We start from the raw sequence: 21,186 nt of genomic DNA on the forward strand, positions 1-21,186 counted from the left end.
GGAGGTAGGCTCAAGTGGGAGGGGATATGGGAATATATGTATGCATATAGCTGATTTACTTTGTTGTACAGTAGAAACTATCACAACATTGTAAAGCAATTATACTCTAATAAATATGTAAAAAAAAAGAGTGCATTAAGTAGTTAATTTAGATATAATATTTTCTTTTTGATTTAACAAAATTTAGAAAAGCTTGAAAATTATTAAAAATTGTATTATATTTTAATAATACTTTAAAAATAAAATTCTGGATTATTCTTTTTTTAGAAAATAATATACTGAGGTGAAATTCATATAACATAAAATTAACCCTTTTAAAGTGAACAATTCAGTGGGTATTGATACATTCACAAAATATTCTACAGCCACTACCTTTATGTAGTTCCAAAACATTTCCATCATGCCAAAGTAGAACTCACTACCATTATAGTTTTCCCTGCTCCCCTCTAACCCTAGAAACCATCAACCTGTTTGATTTCTCTCTATAGATTTAACTATCCTTGATATTTCATATAAATTGAGTTCTACAGTGTGACCTTTTGTATCTGCCTTCTTTTACTTAGCATAATGCTTTTGAGATTTATTCACACTGTAGCATGCATCAGTACTTCATTTATTTTGATGGCTAAGTAATATTCCATTGTATATATATCACAATTTGCTTATACATTAATCTTCTGATGGACATTCAGTCTGTTACCATCTTTTGGCTATTGTGAATATTGCTGCTAAAACATGCACTTAGGTATACTAGTTTGGGTAGCTGTTTTCAGTTGTTTCAGACATACAAGAGTGTAATTATGGGCTCATATGGCTGTTGGATGTTTAACTTATTCAGGAACTGCCAAAACGGTTTGCACAGTGGTTGAACCATTTTACAGGATCCCACCAGCACTTTATGAGGGCTCTATGTCTCCATACCCTTGCCAAACTTGTCATTTTCTGGTGTTCTGGTTTTAGTCACCCTACTGTGACTGAAGTGGTACTTCATTGTGATTTTAATTTGCATTTCCCTAATGATGAATGATATTGAGTTGTTTTGTTTGTTTTGTTTTTTCCTTGAGAAAAACACCTTTCCTTCAGCACTAGTGATGGGATACTTACAACACTAGGGTCTCATGAGTCACACCATCATGGAAGTGTTACTGAACAGTTGACCAAAACCAGCTGCCTTGGCCAGGCCCACTTGCCTGAGTTGTCTCACAACAGGAGGTCCCAATAAGGAACATGGTGCTGCCACTGAAAACTAACCAGGAGAATTTGGGAGGGGCCCAAAGAGGGAGGAGACGACCAGCCTACCAGAGCCCTTCTCACTGGAATCCATCTCAGCTGAGCGACGCATGTGCCACCAGGAAGGACCCTGAGTCAGACTAACTATGGGACAAGCCAGAGATTGGCCAGAGACAACCAGGAAGCTAACCCCGTCACCATAAAACCAGAGACTGTGAGCCATGAGGCAGAGCAGTTCTCCTGGGTTCCCTTACCCTGCTGCTCTCTGCCCAGGGCCCTCCTTCCAAGTAAAGTCTCTTGCTTTGTCAGCATGTGTGTCTCCTTGGACTATTCATTTCTGAGTGTTACACAAGAGCCCACTCTCAGGCCCTGGAAGGGTAACTCTTCCTGCAACACTCCTGTGCAGCCCCTAGTGATGGTGCTGTCTGACCTGGAGTCCACAGTAGCCACACAGCCTATCTTTGTCTCTTTGTCCAGGTTTATGTACACTTTGGGGTGGGCAAGGGTACCCCAGCACCCTCACACTATATCACTCAACTGCTGACTTGGCTCACAGGCTGCTCTGCTATCAGATGGTTGGTGAAGTTCTCATTCACCTCTTTCTGATGACCTACAAATCGAACTTTCCTGTTGTCTTCATCATCATAAACCTGGCCAGTGTGTGCGTGACCTTCTCCGTGATCTGCGAGGTCCACACCCCAAAGCACCTGGCGCCCACTCCCCACCAAGCCCAGCAGCCGGAGGAAGGTCACTGCCGCGGCCACCTTTCAGGTTGACCCTTGACCCGGTGCGTGGACGCTTGCAGCTCCGAGAACCCACACATGCGCACTGCTCAGTAATGAATATTTTTTTCATGTGCTTTTTTGGCAATTCGCATATCTCCTTTGTGCAAATGTCTGTTCAAGTCTCTTCCTCATTTTTAAATTGAGTTATTTGTCTTGTTCCTGTTGACTCGTAAAATTTCTTTTATATTCTAGATACTAGAACCTTATGAGAATTATAATTGGTATATAATTTTCTCCAATTCTCTAGGTTTTCTTTTCACTTTCTTGATGTCTTTTGATGCATAAAAGCTTTGAATTTGGATTAAATCTAATTTATCTCTGTATTTTTTTGTTGCTTTCCTTGTCATTTCTAAAAATCCATTTCCAAATCCAATGTCATGAAGATTTTCCCCCATAGTTTCTTCTAAGAGTTTTATGGTTTTATATTTAGGTCATTCATCCACTCTGAGATTATTTTTTTATATGGTAAAATGTTGGGTCTAACTTTATTCTTTTGAATGCGGATATCCAGTTTTCCCAACTCCATTTGTGGAAGAGACTATTCTTTCCCATGTAATGATCTTGGACCCTGTCAGAAATCAATTGATTATAGATGTATGGGTTTATTTCTGCACTCTCAATTCTAGTCCATTGATTTATATGTTTATGTGTGTCAGTGCCACACCATTTTGATTACTATAGCTTTGTAGAAAGTTTTGAAATTGGGAAGTGTATATCCTCTGATTTTGTTCTTCTTTTTCAAGATTGTTGGCTATTCAGAGCCCAATTCAATTCCACATAAATATGAGCATTGGATTTTCCATTTTTGCAAAAAAGTCCCCTGGAGTATGGACAGAGATTCCATTAAATCTGTAGATCACTTTGACATCTTAACAATATTAAGTCTTCCAATCCATGACAAGGGGATGACATACTGTTTATTTAAGTCTTCTTTAGTTTGTTTCAACAATGTTTCAAAATGTTTAATGTGTAAATCTTGTGCCTCCTTGGTTAAGTAATTTCTATGTATTTTATTCTTTAATTATGACCAAATATACATAGCATAAAATTTAACACTTTAACCATATGTAGGGTACAATTCAGTGGCATGAATGTATTTACACTGTTAGGCAATAATCATCACTGTCCATTTTCTGAACTTTTTTATAACCTCAATCCTAAACTCTGTACCATAAACAATAATTTTCTATTAATACATCCTCTCCCCATTGAATGGTCTCGTCACTTGAATCATTTTGCTAGGGCTGCCATAATAAAGTACCAGAGATTAGGTGGCTTAAACAACAGAAATTTATTTTCTCACAAATCTAGATCTACAGGCTAGAAGTCCAAGATCAAGGTGTTGGCAGGATTGACTTCTTCTGAGGTCACTCTCCTTGGCATTTAGATAGGCTTTCCTCCCTATTTCTTCACATGGTCTTTCCTCTGAACATGTCCAAATTATTTTTTTCTTATATAAACACCAGTCATAGGAAATAAGGTCTATTCAGCTCCACCTGGAATCAGGAACCAAGATCCCACACTGGGATTTCAGGGTGCCATCTTTAAGACCAATATCAAGCTGAAGAGGGTGGCCAAGGGCAAGTGAAATCACCACAAACTTTCCTACCATTTTTAAGTTTTCTTCTTATTGATTCAGCATTCACTTGGTTGCTGTAAACTTTTGACTGTTTCCCAGAGTTCTGACTAAGTAGATTCTGACAAGTACTGCTTATTTTTAATGTTTTTGTGAAGGAACAGGAGTTTGGAGCTTCCTACTCCATCAATTTGCTGACCTCACTCTTCCAGATTTATTCTTGATCTCAGAAGTTAATTCTATGATAGAGATAATCAGTTTTGGCTTCAAGGTTCAGCTAGTTTTAAAAACTAGGTCTTTTTTGACAATTTGGCAAAAATACGTATTCACTGCACCTTATTATGGACATTGTAAAATGTTCATTCTTGCCAAAGACTTTATTTATCCCTACTTTTTCCAAAACATAAATATGAGGAGTATTAATAAGGTTGCATAAATTACCTTTTGGAGAAGTAAATGGTATTGTTGTTGGCTTGGCTATCTGTAGTGTTTAGTCATTTTTGAAACCTGAGAAACAAGATTTTTTTTTAAGTTTTATAACCAGGATCAGCTATTTAACACTCGACTCAATTTAGTGATGCCCAAAGGCAAATTAAAATGAACTTTATTTGATAAAATCTTCTTTTCTAGCATAGAGATTTCAAGAAGAATGTTTTCAAAATGGAAACATGACAAAAAAAAATCTAGAGTTCAAGCCCAATGGAGTTATTAAGACCCACAAACAAGAAATAGTTTGTCTTTTAACTTAGCTGTACTTAGAAAAAAGCAAACAAACAAACAAAAAACAACCTTATATACACTTGTCATATACAACAGCATTCTAAAATTAAACTGTAGTGTACTAAGACCATCCCTCAGAGTTAACAGACATATCATGCCCCTTGTTAACAGTCGGTTTGGACTGGAATGATTCCTCACTCATTTTTTTTCTATTTCTTCACCATCACACACGTGTTTATCATATTTGTTCTCAAACAATGTGTATTTCTATATAAGTATATATTTCAGTGATTCTAAAATAAATTTACATTACAATATAGAATAGGCTTGTTTCAACGGAAAATACCCTTCTCCATCAAAGAACTTTGTTAGGTTTCTAGGGGATTATACTGGTCCTCTCACTCATCTTTCCCATCTGCAACCCTAGATAAGCTGCAGATCTACATGATGGGAGCATAATATTATAACATCCCTTTCTACTTCAGAGACAAGTTATACACTTATAAGATCCTGAACTTGTAATATAGTAGTGCCAAAAATCCTTTAGGAGCTGAATGATCATTTACAACATCTCAACTTAAAGACCGAGAAACTGAGGGTTTGTAAGGTATATTGACTTTTCCAGGGTCACATAATGAGGCAGCATAATGGGGACGTGAAGGATTAAATACTGAAATGATGCTGTAGGTAATTACACAGAAGGCAGAAATGGAAAGGATTTGAATTATTTAAAGGCTAGTTAACACTGCAGAGCACTTAAACTTTCACAGCACAGAAAACACTTAAAATAGGGATACCACAGTCTATAAAAATGTATGGGTAGCTTGTTTTCAACCAAGATCTACTTGGCCAATCTAGAAAGTTCGTCTTGGGAAAGGTAAGGAGTTAACAGCCATTAAGATACAGATCTCTGTCTTGTGCAATATTATTTTCTCATGGTTAAAATCAATCCAAGAAATTCGTACCATGAAGTCTGTCTGACTCTGATTTCCATGTGACTTCCACCATTGCACACTGCCTTCCAAGAGGCTGAGCAATGAAGCTATTGAATCGGTCTACATTTTGGGAAGAAAACTTCAAATGCCAGTGTCTAGTAGGTAGGCTTTAATGTTGAGGCCAGTGATAAACTTTTGAGGACAACCATGCCATGGCTAACTTCTATGACATTTAATTTGTTTTCATTTGAATCATTTCAGTCATATAAAAAGGACAGACATTAATATAAAAATAAGCCAAGTTTACCACTCTGAGTTAGGAAATGTCAACATTTTTCTGTATTTGTTTCATATTATTTTTGTTTGTAGGAATAAAAGCTTCAGGTACACTTGAAGCCGCTCAACCTTCCCTTTTGCCAGAAGTAACAATTTTACTGAGGTTCGTATGTGGCCTTCTGTAGCTGCTTTATTCCTTACAACATATATTTATGTCTATAAAAAAGTCTAGTAATATTTTATGTGGTTTTTCATATCTGACATTGTACAATATGCCCCTTTGCAACTTTTCACATTGTTATGTTTGTGATATATCAATGTTGATACATGTATATATAATTTATTTATCTGTGCTTCATTTAATTTGTTATTTTAAACTGATGGATTGAAAGAAGAGCAACAACTTAATTATTTTTTCTCCTCTGGTAGGCATTTTAATTTCCTGTAATTATTTCCTATTATCAACAGTTCTGAAAAGAACACTGTGTTACATGTCTCCTTGTGCAAGTATTTAAGAGTCTAAGGTAGCTAATTAATAGTGGTATTACTGAAGTGTAAGGTATGTACTTAAAATTTATGAGACAGTGCTCCAAGTCTCTCCAAACTGGTTGTGCCTTTTGTATGCCATGTTAGACAAGTATTTGCATGTACTTGTCCAATTGCCAGCTAGTCGGGTTCCAGATCATCATTCAGAGCCTGGCAGAAGACAAGTCACATTTTCCAGCTGAAAGGGATACTGTGTTCTCTGCTGTCCTTGGTTTTTCCCTGTCTGAATGGTGCAACTACTCAAGTCATAGCACCCTATAAAGTCTATCTATTGTTTTTATTTGCTACTCTTTGCTTTTCCTGTTACTGAAATAAGGGGTGGGATTTGCTACGTGGCCTTCCTCCTTGAATATTTGCTACATATAGTCCCATGCACACCTGCGATAGTCGGCAAAATGCAGTCAGTACCAGAGGAAGTATTTGCTTTCAAATCTCCTTGAAAGATTGATAAAGATTACTGGGTCATAGTCCTACTGTCTGTTTGAATTGAACAACAGACAAGATGTAGGGGTATTTTGAGTAGACTATTTGGTATCAATTCACATGCTAAAGAGACTAAAAAATGTGAATTGCACAAATATTGCAGGAGTCCTTTAGGCATTGGAGGTTCACTAACCAGAGGCCAGAATCCATTCGAACGTCAAGCATCAGTGTCTCATTTCCTCAACTTTACTCCAGACAGAAGATGCAAAATGAATCCTACAGGTGGTTATTTGAGGGAAACTATATCAAAACTATTTAATTCTGATTGCATTCCTGCTTGATAAATCATATATTTACTCTTTCAACAAATTAACCTCTTGCCTATCAAAGAAGGAAGTTGCATTGTGTTTGAGTTGCGTAGTCTGGGAGAAGCTAACCTTCTTTTCCATTACTGATCCATCAGCTCTCACTAGGTGGTATGGAAAGAGAAGACCTACAATTGCAGTCAATCTCAGGAGAGCTGGGATCAGGCTCTGCCACACAGAGCCACATGGTGTTGGTAAGAAGGATGCGTTTCCCCTAGATGACTGCTGTATTGTTCAGGGTGAATGACTTAGAGGAACCTGGGCTGGGTTTTGGCCCTTTAATCCCCTCATCAGGGCAGTCCATTGCAGTGAGCACCCTGTCTGGCCATCCGCTGCATCTCTGTCTGCAAACAGGTGGTTACCTTTGATTACTGTGTTATTCCACAGAGGGATTTGGGAAGGAACAGTGTGAGATGTGAACTCAGATTTCCAACTTAGAATGCTCTCCAATACGTCTACATCTTTCCTACAAATACTTTTAAGTTCCAGGGAATTAAAATGCAGGTAAGTAACTGTATGTCCTATTTTGTTTGTTTGTATTGTATCAGTTCCATTTTTAAAATGTCATTATATTTTAATAAGTGCAAATCTTTGGCTGCATATTTTGTTGAATGATAGATATTCATCATAAGGCCTATCAGAGTTCTGTTTTTCAGACACTTATTTCCAACGTTTTTTATCTCAGCATGTAATGTTCCCGTAAACATTTATGTGTGTAAATCTTGGTCTGCTTTTCAGATTGCTTCCTCATTCATTCATTTTTACATATATATATATATTGTATCTATTATGTGTCAGAGACTGTTCTGAATGCTTTTGATATATGGGTAACAAGTATTTGAAGGGAACTCTAGGATTTCAGAAATGTAAACATTTCAAGGTTCTTTATAAATACGAGCAAATTTACACGCATAGTTTTCAAGTTACAGATGGTCTTCAAGCACCAAACATTTTGAGGACTAGTGTCTGATCTGTTGGAACTTGAAATGCCAAGACCCATCCTTTCTTTGCTCCAGAGCTCAAAATATTAGAAAATACTTTAAAAAAAACTGATGACCAAATAGGGGGTAGCAATATAAGCTTTACTGAGATAAAATGACTGCAGAGCATAACTGTAACCTGAGGTCCACACTGCCTGTTTCTAGTTCCTCCCCATTGAAGAAAAAGGCCTAAGCAGAGGCAGCTGAAGAAGCTGGGCCAGAAAGAACAGATCCCTCCCCAGCCTAAATATAGACCAGAAGCTCAGAAGGCCATGGCAGCTCCAATTACCCACGAAACAAGTAACAAAAGACGAGGTGCAACTTGTGCACAGAAATCCTATGTACCCTTACCAGGACCCTGGGCATGTCAGGCCCTCCCCAGCCAGATTACCTATACCCCTTTCCAGCTTCCTCCCCTCAGAGAGAGAATAAATGGGCTTATCTTCTGAAAGAAACGTGATAGAGAAAATTTAAGGGTAGTTCTTTTGCAAATACTCCATGAGAGCTACAGGGAGCAGTATGTTTTTTCAGGAAGAGCAAGATATCAAAGGCTTTCATTCCTGGACACTTATTGACTACGTAACATTAGACAATCTACTTAAATTATCTGAACCTCAAGCAGTGAGGGTATGATACCCATTTCATAGTACTACTGCATAAATTAAAAGAAGTATTATTGCTGAGTAACTTCTCCTCCCTGTGGAGTTGTCAATTCATCGACAGGGAAAAAAGTCAAAACAGTTGTTTAATATATTACCTCATTGACTATTACAGCTACAGAGGTCATAGTGGTGAAATTGGAAATGCTGTATAGACGTTCTCATTATTAACCCAGAGTTTATTGAACTTAATGGCTCTTCTAGTCCCAAATGACATAGATCAACCACACATAATTCTATGAGCTTGCTTATTTTATTTATATGTAAGATTAACAGATTTCTTACTTGATAGGCTTTGGAGATGTGTGTTAGCTGTTGATTTTGGTAGCTGTGTAAACAATGGTTCTAATTTCTCCACGTCCTTGGCAATACTTGTTATTTTCCTTTGTTCTGACTCTGGCCAACCTAGTGGGTGTAAAGTGACACTTTGTTGTGGTTTTGATTTGCATTTCTCTAAAGATTAAAAATAAGAGCGCATCTTCTTTGGGAAAATGTCTATCTCAGTCCTTTACCCATTTAAAAATTTGATTGTTGTCGTTGAGTTCTTTATATATTCTGGATGCAAGTCCCTTACCAAATATATGATTTGCAAACATACTCTCCCATGATCTCGGTTGCCTTTTCAGTCTTCTGTTAGTTTCTTTTGATGCACAAAACTTTAAGTTTTTATGAGGCACGATTTATCTTTTTTGTTGTTGCTGCTTACACTTTTGATGTCATATCTAAGAAATCATTGTCAAGTTCAAGGTTATAAAGCTTTATAAGTTTAGCTTTTACATTTGCTCTCTACTCATATTTCAGTTCCTTTGGCATATGATGTGAAGTAAGGGTCCAACTTTATTCTTTTGCAAGTGGATATCCAGTTATCCAAGCACCGCTTGTTGAAGAGGCTGTTCTGTATTCATTGAATCACCTTGGCACCCTCATCAAAAATCAAATGGTAATACAGTTGACCCTTGAACAACATAGAGGTTAGAGGACACTGACCCTCTACATAGCGGAAAATTTGCATATAACTTTACAGTCAGCCCTCTGTATCTGTGGTTCCACATCTGGGAATTCAAACAACCTCGGATTATGAAGAACTATAGTAAGTATTTATTGAAAAAAAATCCATGTAAAAGTGGACCTGCACACTTCAAACCCGTTGTTCAAGGGTCAACTGTATATAGAAGGGCAAATTGGAAGTTGATTGTATTCCATTGGTCTATGCTTATGCCAGTACTACACTATTTGATTATTGTACATTAGGAGTAAGTCTAGAAATTAGGTAGTGTGAGTCCTCCAACATGGTTCTTCTTTTCCAGTACTGTCTTGACTATTCAGAGTCCCTTGCAATTCCATATAAATTCTAAGATTGGCTTTCCCATTTTTTGCAAAAGGGGTCATTGGGATTTTGAAAGGAATTGCTTTGAATCTGTAGATTGCTTTGGGAAGTATTGCATCATAACAATCTTCTGTTTTCCAATCCATAAATATGGGATGTCTTTTTATTTATTTAAGTATTTATTGATTTCTTTTAACAATGTTTGTAGTTTTCAGTGTACAAGTCTTGAACCTTAGTTGAATTTATTCCTAGGCATTTTATTCTTTATGATACTATCATAAATGAAATTGTTTTCTTAATTTCCTTATTGGATTATTCATTTCTAGTATATAAAAACACAGCACATTTTTGAGTGTTGATCTTGTACCCTTCAAATTGGCTGAATTCATTTACTAACTCTAATATTTTTTGTGTCTTTGGGGCATTTTCTATATGAAAGACCACGTCATTTGCAAACAGTTTTTTCTTCTTCCTTTCCAATGTGGATGGCTTTTATTTCTTTTTCTTGCTTAACTGCTCTATCTGAAATGTTCAGGATAATGTTGAATAGAATGACAAAACAGGCATACTTTTCTTTTCCCTGATTTTAGGAAAAAAGCTTTCACTTTTTTACCATTGAGCATGATATGAGCTCTGAGTTTTTCATAAATGGCCTTTATCATGTTGAAGAAGTAACTTCTACTCATTTTTTTAAATTATAAAATGTGATGGATTTTTTCAAATGCATTTTATACATTAATTAAGATGATCATGTGTTTTTTCTTCATTCATTTCAATAATTTTGTATATTACATTTATTAATTTTCATATATTGAACACTCTTTGTATTCCTAGGATAAATCTCACTTGTTCATGATACAATCCTTTTAATATATTGTTAGACTCAGTTTGCTAGTATATTTAAAGCACGTTATCATCTATTTGGATAAGAGACATTGGACTGTAATTTTGTTTTCTTTTGATGTATTTGACTAGCTTTGGTATCAGAATTACATTGACATAATAGAATGAGTTAGAAACGGTAGCTCTTACTCTATTTATAAGAGAATTTTAGAGGATTGGTCTTCCTTTTTTGAATTTTTAAAAAATATTTATTTATTTGGTTGTGCTGGGTCTTTAATTGCAGCAGACAAGCTCCTTAGTTGTGACTCGCTGGCTCCTTAGTTGTGGCATGTGAACTTTTAGTTGCAGTATGCACGTGGGATCTAGTTTCATGACTAGAGATCAAACCAGGACCCCCTGCATTGGGAGCATGAAGTCTTAACCACTGCACTACCAGTGAAGTCCCTAGAGGATTGGTCTTAATTCTTTTTAAAATATTTGATAGAATAGCCCCAGACATTTTTTGGTGGGGAGGTTTTTAGTTACTGATTCAATCGCCTCACATTGAATTGATTCTTGTGTATGGTGTGAGATAGGGGTTCAACTTCATTCTTTTGTGGGTGGATATCCAGTTGTTCCTGAACCAGTTCTTGAAAAGACTATTCTACGTTTTATGTACCATTTTATCTCATAAGGATGCCTAGCATCTGAGGCAAATTGTCTGGAGGATCATGATCCCAAACCAAGTGGGGATAAGTCCCCCATCACATTGTTTTCTGTCAAAGGCTTTTCCTAAACTGAAGAGAGTTAAGAACTTCTTAGGCCTTTCCTGCTAGTACAGACCTTCCCTAAGACTGTCTTCAGAGGCCTTGAGATGAGCAATGACTTTGGCATGTGATTCTCCCCCAAACTGGGGAGAAGGCCAAAGTTTTCTTAAGCCACATGCTGCCTCTACTTTTGTCACATCTCAATCACACACAACTTTTCTTATTCCTTTGGTTTTGTTTTATCTTAACTACTACACTAATATCATAAACATTATCTTTCCATCTCAAAATTTCCTGCTGTATTAGGATTTTGATTTGAGGCTCCTCAGTGCTGGCAGAGAAAACAGAATCTGGGGGTAGCCACGTGTTTACTCCAGAGTTTTGCCCTTTTGAGTTGAGCCTCCACTTTGGCCTCTGCAGATGGGGCTCTAAGACAAGAAAGATTGCCTTGGCTGTCCAAAGTCTCCAGTAGCATCTTTCCTGTCTCCCCACAAAATTCTTCAAGCCAAGACCAGATTATAGTTTGCTTTGGTTAGGATCATAAACAGACTTTCTCTCACCCACAATTTGGTTCTCTTTGTTACTAACACTAGTAGCTAGAACCACACTTGATAACTCAAACCATCAATGTGAGATCAGCCCAAACAGCCATGGGACCTGGTGCCTGGGTTCCCTGACTCTTTTTAACTGGAGGTTGAATGCAGCCTTTCTTGGAATTGTCACCTCCCTTTCTCTTTCTCTTCCTGGTCCCTGCGGCTTGGTTATAAGTGGATTCAGCATCCTTCTTGGACTTGGCTGGCTCTCTCTATAGACACACAGGCAGAAGGGCAGGCCCTTTTTAGGCCTTGAATATGGGTTACCTCAATTTAGCATTTTATCAGAATTCTTCATAGAATTGTACAGATATTAATATTTTAGTGAAAAACTTGCTATTTCTTTTGAGAATGTTTGTCAAAATTTTGGAAAAATGTATGTGCAATTTTAGGTTAGATTTGGGGAAATTATTGGTTTTCTGTCTATAGCACCATTGCAATATTCCTCAAGTTAAGTGTTTTTAGAGTAATAATCTCAATATTTATAAGAGGTGTAAGAGGAATTTAGCAAAAAACAACCACCATTGTGGACATTTTTATCAGATGCCCAAGATGTGTCCTTGAAGCTTATCTAAAATCTGTTCAAAGAAATATGATGAATAAGGAGTATAAAGACCTTCAATTGGGAAGATAAGAAATGAAGATCATCACCTATGACTGAAGAAGACAGAGTCATCTACTATGGAAGCACCAAGGAAAAGGAAATTTGAATTAGAAGACAATGGGGTTGTCATCGCCTCCTGTAGAAATTAGCCGCACTGACTAGCAATGATCTGGAAGGAGCAAAATAAACCAGAGTCAACAAATGTGTAAGAGCAAATGTTGTAGTTTTATAAAACAAGTTGCATTTTTAAAACACATTACATTTGTGAAAACAAATGTTGCTATGTTAGTAACTATTTGTGCCTATTTTTTCTCTTGTATTGTTCAGGGTGTTTTAGTTTCAAAGCATGACAGCTTTTGACAGCATGGTGAGGGTTGGAGGTCAGAGAGAACGTGCCCAGACCAGGAAGACCAGAGCTGAGGTCTCTGACTTCATTGAGGGGCCAAACTCCAAGGTGGATGATCAGCAGTTTTGTAAGCAGTATCATTCAAAGGTTGGTGGTAGGTCTGGTTGTGATGCATGAACTTTTGATACGTAAGGAGCTTCAATTCTATAAGAGGCTCAGTCAGCATACAAAGCGTATTCACGATGGAACCATAATACGTGTAAGCCTGGAGTGGGGAATCTCTTGTGATAAGTACATCACAAGAACATAGAGAAGCAAGTTCCAGTCATTTGAAAGTGTTAAAGCAGGCAGGTAGCTAGATATGAGCAGAGAAAGGAGGGCACGGGCCAGGTGGCAGGAAACCACACATGTTGGGGTGATCAGTGTCCTGAAGGCAGACAAAGAAAGACGGGAAAAGGAGGGAATCTCCGGCATCCTAATGTAATTTTTGCTCATTATGCTCTCATTACAATAAAATTAGCCTTGCAGATAGGAAGTTCCCATCATGCACCAAGACCATGACCCTTCCAGTAAAGACTAAATAAGGACAGGGGCTCCCCTCGTGACACAGTGGTTAAGAATCTGCCTGCCAATGCAGGGGACACGGGTTTGAGTCTTGGTCCAGGAAGATTCCACATGCCACAGAGCAACTAAGCCCATGCATCACAACTATTGAGCCTGCACTCTAGAGCCCGTGAGCCACAACTACTGAACCCTGCACGCCACAACTACTACTGAGCCTAGAGCCCGTGCTCCACAACAAGAGAAGCCACCACAATGAGAAGCCCATGCACTGCAACAAAGAGTAAGCCCTGCTCGCCACAACTAGAGAAAGCCTGCGAACAGCAGCAAAGACCCAATGCAGCCAAAAATAAATTAATTAATTAAAAAAAAAAGACTAAATAAGGACAAAAATCCCTCTTCCCCTTGTGAAGGTGGAGCTGAGATGAAAATCAGGGAATACAACCCCAAGCCCCCCCTTCCCCAATGAATATTCTGCCCTTTCATTCTATGCCTCACATAACCAGCTTGCCAAAGAAACTCAGGGCAGCTACTCACCTGAGCCTGCCCGCTCTCCCCTGGAGAGTGTACTATTGCTTAAATAAATCCTCACTTTACTTTCTTATCCCTGTCACATTTCTGAATTCTTTATGTGACAGGACAAGAGCCTTTCACTGGGAACAAAAGGATACTTTGTTAGAATTAGGAACAGTGATGTGATTCCAAAAATATAGAGAAGGTTTGGTCAAAAATCTATTCCCAGCAAGAATGTGAAACCAGTAGGAGTGGGTAAGTAGAAATCTGAAACTCAAACCAAGGTGTAGAGATTTGGCCATATGGCAGAATGCCCAAAAGACTGGTGATTCATGGGCACATGTGTGTCCAGAGGTCACCCCAACCACATGAAATGAGAAAACGTTGCTTCCATATTCATAAACAAAGGACGTTTCAGCCATCAAGCCATCACATTACAGCTGCTCCCAAAGGTGAGCACTGAGGGAGCTCATGATGGAGACAGGATGCCCCCCATCTAGCAGTGAGCCACTGAAGCCACCCCTAACGATCCTGAGGAGACTCAGGATGAGAAAGCACAGGATCCTTGCCCCAGAGAGCTGAGGTGCATATCAAAGGAATGATTTCAGTGATCCCAGACTCTTACATCTTCCCATACGTAGAGAAGTGCTAAATTCCTTAACCTGAGATGTCTGGTTTTCTTTAACTAACAGTAATCTTTTGATGTTCTGACTACCTGGTCTTTGTTACAAAAACTCCTATAGATCCTGGCCCTTCCCTTGCCTCTTCGAAGCAGTCCCTCAGAGCATCTGAGATGCTGTCTCCTAGGCTTAAGTCCTCAGTCTTGTCTACCAAGTAATATATAATTCTCAAGTTTTAGGTTGTATGTTGTTTTTCAGTTGACACTGCCCAACAAATCTCAGAACTGACCAATGAATAGGGCAGATTTGAGCTTTGTAGCTGACTTTGTACAACATCTTAAGGTTTAGTGTTTTCTAAACTGATTTCCTAAGTTACTTCTTATGGTCAATTAAGCTTAAAAATGATATATGCAAAATTTCCAACTGACGGATTTATTAAACTTCTATAGTAAGTTAAAACAAACAAACAAGCTTTGTTTACCCCAGCATTTTCTAAATTTCCTTAAGAAAGGAATCCTTGAAATGTATTTTGGAAAATCCTGCTGTAATCAGCAGATGAGACCCAGCAATCTAATCCAGAGGGTTTCTAGCTCCTCACACCCATTGCTAAAAGCATTCACTGCACTCTTTACCTCCCTGTTCAGCCCCTGAACTTGGCCCTGAGACCCCATGCACCAAGATTGTGGAAGCATTTTCTTTCCCAGAGAAGTAGATGTCATTTATCTCTTGTTGACCTTTGCATATATCATTCTCTCAGCCATCACCTACTACCAGATTAACTCCTACTCTCTCTCTCCTTCTTTTTAAGCTATCACTCCCTCTCAGGAAACTTCACATCACCTCCCTGATCACTCACTACCAAATCTGCATGCAGTGTCACTCTTAGGTGCTCCCCAGCTCTCTTTCGTTTAGTAGGGATTTATTGAGACTCTATTTTATGCCAGGCTCTTGGGTTACATCAGTGAACAAAACAAAGCATCTGACCTTAGCATCTATCTCACTAGATGCTTGTCTTACATACACCTCATTAGATTGTCAAGTATCTACTTTTTTTTTGTCTATCTCTCATGCTTACTCTAGCTTTTTAAGAACAAGATCCATCCAATTCTTTCAGTTTTATTCCCAAAACCCAGCATCACTTTTATGATGTTGTAGTCATTCAGTAAGTGTTAGTCAATGGCTATGAGAAACAATCATACCATTTCTTATTAATTTTTCCTTTTGTTTGTCATAGTTTCAAATATCAAAATCTTATCTGGGAAGCTATCTCTAGGAGGTCAAAATAATTTATAGTGCAAATCTCTTCATCAGATCTCAGCAATAATGGAGAGAAGCTCCTGGACTTTATCAAGTTCCCCTTGGTCACCCCTCTGGTTTTTGGCAGTAAAGCCCTCCGCCATCTCGTGCTCATATTTCCTAGAGTAGGAAGGAGGTTGCAATTTTATTAGCTTTTCTAACAACTTTCTACGCAATGTATAATTTTAGTGAATTAAATAAAAGTAAATGAATTTATGTTGAGATTTTTGTTGACCATGCTCAAGTAGCCTCTGTTCCCTTAAGCTGTCAGTCACCTTGGGCTGGCACAGAATGTAGCAAGAACAGAGTCCAGATTTTGACCAATTTGAATTAAATCCTCCCTTTTCCCCCGGGATCTGTGACTTTGGGAAACTTACTTAACATTCTTGAGACTTACTGTCCTCATTTGCAAAACAGGAATGACTAAGCTCCTTGCTGACCTCATAGAATTGTGTGAACATTCAAAGAGTGTGGAAGGTGACAGACCTCACACAGTACTGCCTGACATATAGTAGAAACTCTGTAAATGTTAGTTTCTTATTCCTCCCAGGAGGGTGACTTTCCTTTTACGGAAGGGGTGGGGGAAAGAGATATGAGACTGTCAAATTGTGGTGAGAATGTTAAATGAAGGCATCTTCTTGTGCAGATGTTAGGTCTCCTGTAGTTCAGCCTTAATTATTCAGAGGACTGAGCTGGAGGAACTGGAGGTAAATGCATCATTTAAAAAAGTTATCTGCTTAATCTACAGGGGTTCTTTCACTTGCTTCAGGCTGTAATTAAGACTTGTCTGAATATACACTAGTATTGTAATCGAGGTACAAGAGGAAGAAGATGAAATGCAGGAAAAACAGAGCTTCCAGCTTTCTTCTGAGTGAAAGATTGCTCACTTTGGAGAACAGAGTGAGCCTTCAAAAAGTGCTTACCATGTAAAGCAATTATACTCCAATAAAGATGCGAAAAAAAAAAAAAAGTGCTTACCAGGGGAAAATTTTAACATTTCCTTTTAACTACACAAGTAACATCAATGTGCTAATTATTCTAAAATGAGCTCGGAATTTTCTGTATAGTTACGCTTTATGAAATACTTGAGCTCCATTACACCAAGAAATAAAATGCTGCAAATTCATTTCTGTTAATTCATGCACGATTGAAGCAGGGGCTGGTGTGAAGCCTCCAGAATATGCACATTTTGGTTGCTTTGTTCTTACTGCATTTGTAGTTAAAGGTTTACAACAACAAAAAGCTGTAAGTACATTGGACTCATAACTTTTATGAACTGTTTAAATGCATAATGAAGATGATTCATAAACGTCTCTAATTATATAAGCACATCGCTAAATACGGATTATAAAATATCTTGTTTACTTTTTCTATAAACCCACCATAGGTAAAAGAATATTACGAGCATAGAATCTATTTTGTGTAGGATGGAGATTGGATCTAATTTTTACTTAAGAAAAGTGGCCCTGTGTCATTGGGACCATTTTTTCTTCAATTGTTTTTTCACCAAAATCAGAGAAATCATTCTGATATCATCTCGGTGAATATAAGTGAGGGCTTCAGTTAGCTGAATTTCTCAGTTAAAGCTTTAAGCTAAACCACATTAAAAATAATTCCTCTTTGAAAATCTTTTTAAAATATTTAAATCAAGCCCCCATGGCTCCATGCCCCACAGAGAAATGCAACAAAGCCGTTATGATACTAGATCTTTATCTGTCTCACTAAGGATTTTGTGTGATATGAAGGAAGTCATAATAGCCATTATCTAATGATCAGATACTATATGCCAAACATACTTGCAGTTGCTTGTCCCACACCCCTTCTCAAACCCTGCCCCCCAGGAATCCAGGAATGAACCTCTGCAAGTATGTGCCAGGCAATTAAGAGGAACTCAGGACTAATTGTGAACGATTTTGTGAAGTAATTTGTCAATGAACATGTTACCGAACTCAGCTTCAGCTGCTTGCTGCTGCTCAAAAGCCAATACTTTGAGAGACAAGTGTCAGTAGAAAGGTAAGGTGCTTTAATCAGAAAGTCTGGCAATCTGGGGAGAAGGTGGGCTCGTGTTCTAAGACCAACTACAAAAATTCTGCTCAGCCATGACAGTTTTTAAAAGAAAGTAATGGGGGGAGGTGGTAAGAATCTCAGTGAATCATTGAGGCAGGATGTTGGGTTCTGCATCCTTCTCCATTGCGTGCAGACTGGCTGACTCTCTCTTCAGATGTTATCTTGGCCACATGATCTGTCTACAGGATTCCTTGGGGAGGGGTGGGGGTGTTGGGGGTAGAGAGCTAGTCATTTTTTAACTGCTTAATTCTTGATTCTTTTTTTTATCTAGGAAAAGAATCAACAGGTTAGGCAAGGCATGTTGTGTGCTCAGGAGAGCATAAGTTAGGAGTTAGGTTAACTGACTAGTGATCTCATTCCTATAATTAGGTTCTTTCAAGGTTAGAGGGGGACAGAAATGGGCAAACAGGAAAGGGGAAGAAGAGTTGCTTTCCAGTATATTGTGTAAGGCTTTTACAGTAAACATCTCCAACCCGCTGCAAACTGTTCGTGGCAGCATTAATTATCACCCCGTTTTACAGGTGAACAACTGAGACTCAAGGAGTCTAGGTCATTTAGACATTGTAACACTGAGAAAAAAATAAGGAAATTGGGTTCCAAGCCACATTCTAAAAATCCAGCCTGGGTTGTTTCCAGTGCTCAAACCATGATGCAGCTCCATCTGCCAGAACAGGCTCACTGGCCTGGATTGCACGAAACTCAAGAGTTAGAGGGATTTCATGGGTTTGGGTCAACCTCTGAAAGATGTGTGTCTGTTTCCACATTAGGATGATCTTTTGTCTGCTTCTAAATTGTTTTTTAGCAAATACTTTTGGTTAGCTGAGGTTGTGATTAGTTGTGTTCTCATTAACTGGTGTTTAATTAATGAGAATCTGAACTCTCAGGCAAAAAGAGGGCCAGACTTTAGATTTTATAGATCAGGTTTGGAAACTCTAGGGCTTACAGAGTAACAATGAAAGCAGCTCTTTTGTCCCTTTCCTGTTTGCCTATTTCTGTTCCCCTCTAAACTTAAAAATCTAACTATAGAGAGGGATACAGACCTCAACCTCCTGTCTTGATGATTCACTGAGATTCTCTCTCTCATTGTTCCCTTTAAAAACGCTCATGGCTGAGCAGAATCTTCGGAGTTGGTCTCAGGACACAAGTCCATCTTCTTCCCAGATTGTTGGCTTTTCTTTTTCTTTTTTCATTGTATTTATTTATTTTTTAACATCTTCACTGGAGTATAATTGCTTTATAACACAATGGTGTGTTAGTTTCTGCTTTATAACAAAGTGAACCAGCTATACATATAAATATATCCCCATATCTCCTCTTTCTTGCATCTCCCTCCCACCCTCCCTATCCCACCCCTCTAGGTGGTCACAAAGCACGGAACTGATCTCCCTGTGCTATGCAGCTGCTTCCCACAAGTTATCTATATTACATTTGGTAGTATATATTAGTCCATGCCACTCTCTCACTTCGTCCCATCTTACCTTCCCACTCCCCGTGTCCTCAAGTCCATTTTCTCTGTCTGCATCTTTATGCCTGTCCTGCCCCTAGGTTCTTCAGAACCACTTTTTTTTTTTTTTAGATTCCATATATATGTGTTAGCATATGGTATTTGTTTTTTGCTTTCTGACTTACTTCACTCTGTGTGACAGACTCTATGTCCATCCACCTCACTACAAATAACTCAATTTCATTTCTTTTTGTGGTTGAGTAATATTCCATTGTATATATGTGTCACATTTTCTTTATCCTTTCATCTGTTGATGGACACTCAGGTTGCTCCCATGTCCTGGTTACTGTAAATAGAGCTGCAATGAACATTGTGGTACATGACCCATTTTGAATTATGGTTTTTTCAGGGTATATGCCCAGTACTGGGATTGCTGGATCGTATGGTAGTTCTATTTTTAGTTCTTTAAGGAACCTCTATACTGTACTCCATAGTGGCTGTATCAATTTACATTCCCACCAACAGTGCAAGAGCATTCACTTTTCTCCACACTCTCTCCAGCATTTATTGTTTGTAGATGTTTTTGATGATGGCCATTCTGACTGGTGTGGGGGGATACCTCATTGTAGTTTTGATTTGCATTTCTCTAATGATTAGTGATGTTGAGCATACTTTCATGTATTTGTTGGCAATTTGTATATCTTCTTTGGAGAAATGTCTATTTAAATCTTTTGCCCATTTTTGGATTATGTTGTTTGTTTTTTTGATATTGAGTTGCAGGAGCTGATTGTAATTTTGGAGGTGAATCCTTTGTCAGCTGCTTCATTTGCAAATATTTTCTCCCATTCTGAGGGTTGTCTTTTCATCTTATTTATGGGTTCCTTTGCTGTGCAAAATCTTTCAATTTTCATTAGGTCCCATTTGTTTATTTTTATTTCCATTTCTCTAGAGGTTGGTCAAAAGGGATCTTGCTGTGATTTATGTCATAGAGTGTTCTGCCTATGCTTTCCTCTAAGAGTTTTATAGTGTCTGGCCTTACATTTAGGTCTTTAATCCATTTTGAGTTTATTTTTGTGTATGGTGTTAGGGAGTGTTCTAATTTCATTCTTTTATATGTGGCTGTCCAGTTTTCCCAGCATTGCTTATTGAAGAGGCTGTCTTTCTCCATTGTATATTCTTGCCTCCTTTATCAAAAATAAGGTGACCATGTGTGCATGGGTTTATCTGTGGGTTTTCTATCCTGTTCCATTGATCTATCTTTCTGATTTTGTGCCAGTACCATACTGTCTTGATTACTGTAGCTTTGTAGTATGGTCAGAGGTCCAGGAGCCTGATTCCTCCAGCTCTGTTTTTCTTTCCCAAGGTTGCTTTGGCTATTTGGGGTCTTTTTTATTTCCATACAAATTGTGAAATTTTTTGTCTAGTTCTGTGAAAATTGCCGATGGTAGTTAGATAGGGATTGCATTGAATCTGTAGATTGCTTTGGGTAGTGGAGTCATTTTCACAATGTTGACTCTTCCAATCCAAGAGCATGGTATATCTCTCCATCTGTTTGTATCATCTTTAATTTCTTTCATTAGTGTCTTATAGTTTTCTGCATACAAGTCTTGTTTTCTCCTTAAGTAGGTTTATTCCTAAGCATTTTATTCTTTTTGTTGTAATGGTAAATGGGAGTGTTTCCTTAATTTCTCTTTCAGATTTTTCATCATTAATGTATAGGAATGCAAGACA

The 21,186-nt window shown here is 38.1% G+C and overlaps 1 pseudogene across 1 annotated transcript in view; it reads right to left on the bottom strand.

Moving 5' to 3' along the window:
• Positions 1 to 1,639: 1,639 nt before the first annotated feature.
• LOC309825394 (NADH dehydrogenase [ubiquinone] iron-sulfur protein 6, mitochondrial-like) overlaps positions 1,640 to 21,186 on the bottom strand; it is a 31,895-nt pseudogene continuing 12,348 nt past the window's right edge. The window contains exons 2-3 of the transcript in view: positions 1,827 to 1,994; positions 1,640 to 1,704 (exon numbers count right to left, since the gene is read on the bottom strand). The product of the transcript in view is annotated as an NADH dehydrogenase [ubiquinone] iron-sulfur protein 6, mitochondrial-like (transcript). The remainder of the gene's footprint in view (positions 1,705 to 1,826; positions 1,995 to 21,186) is intronic.

The sequence above is a fragment of the Grampus griseus genome, assembly GCF_964374135.1.
Source record: "Grampus griseus genome assembly, chromosome: 7".
NCBI classification, from domain to species: domain Eukaryota; kingdom Metazoa; phylum Chordata; class Mammalia; order Artiodactyla; family Delphinidae; genus Grampus; species Grampus griseus.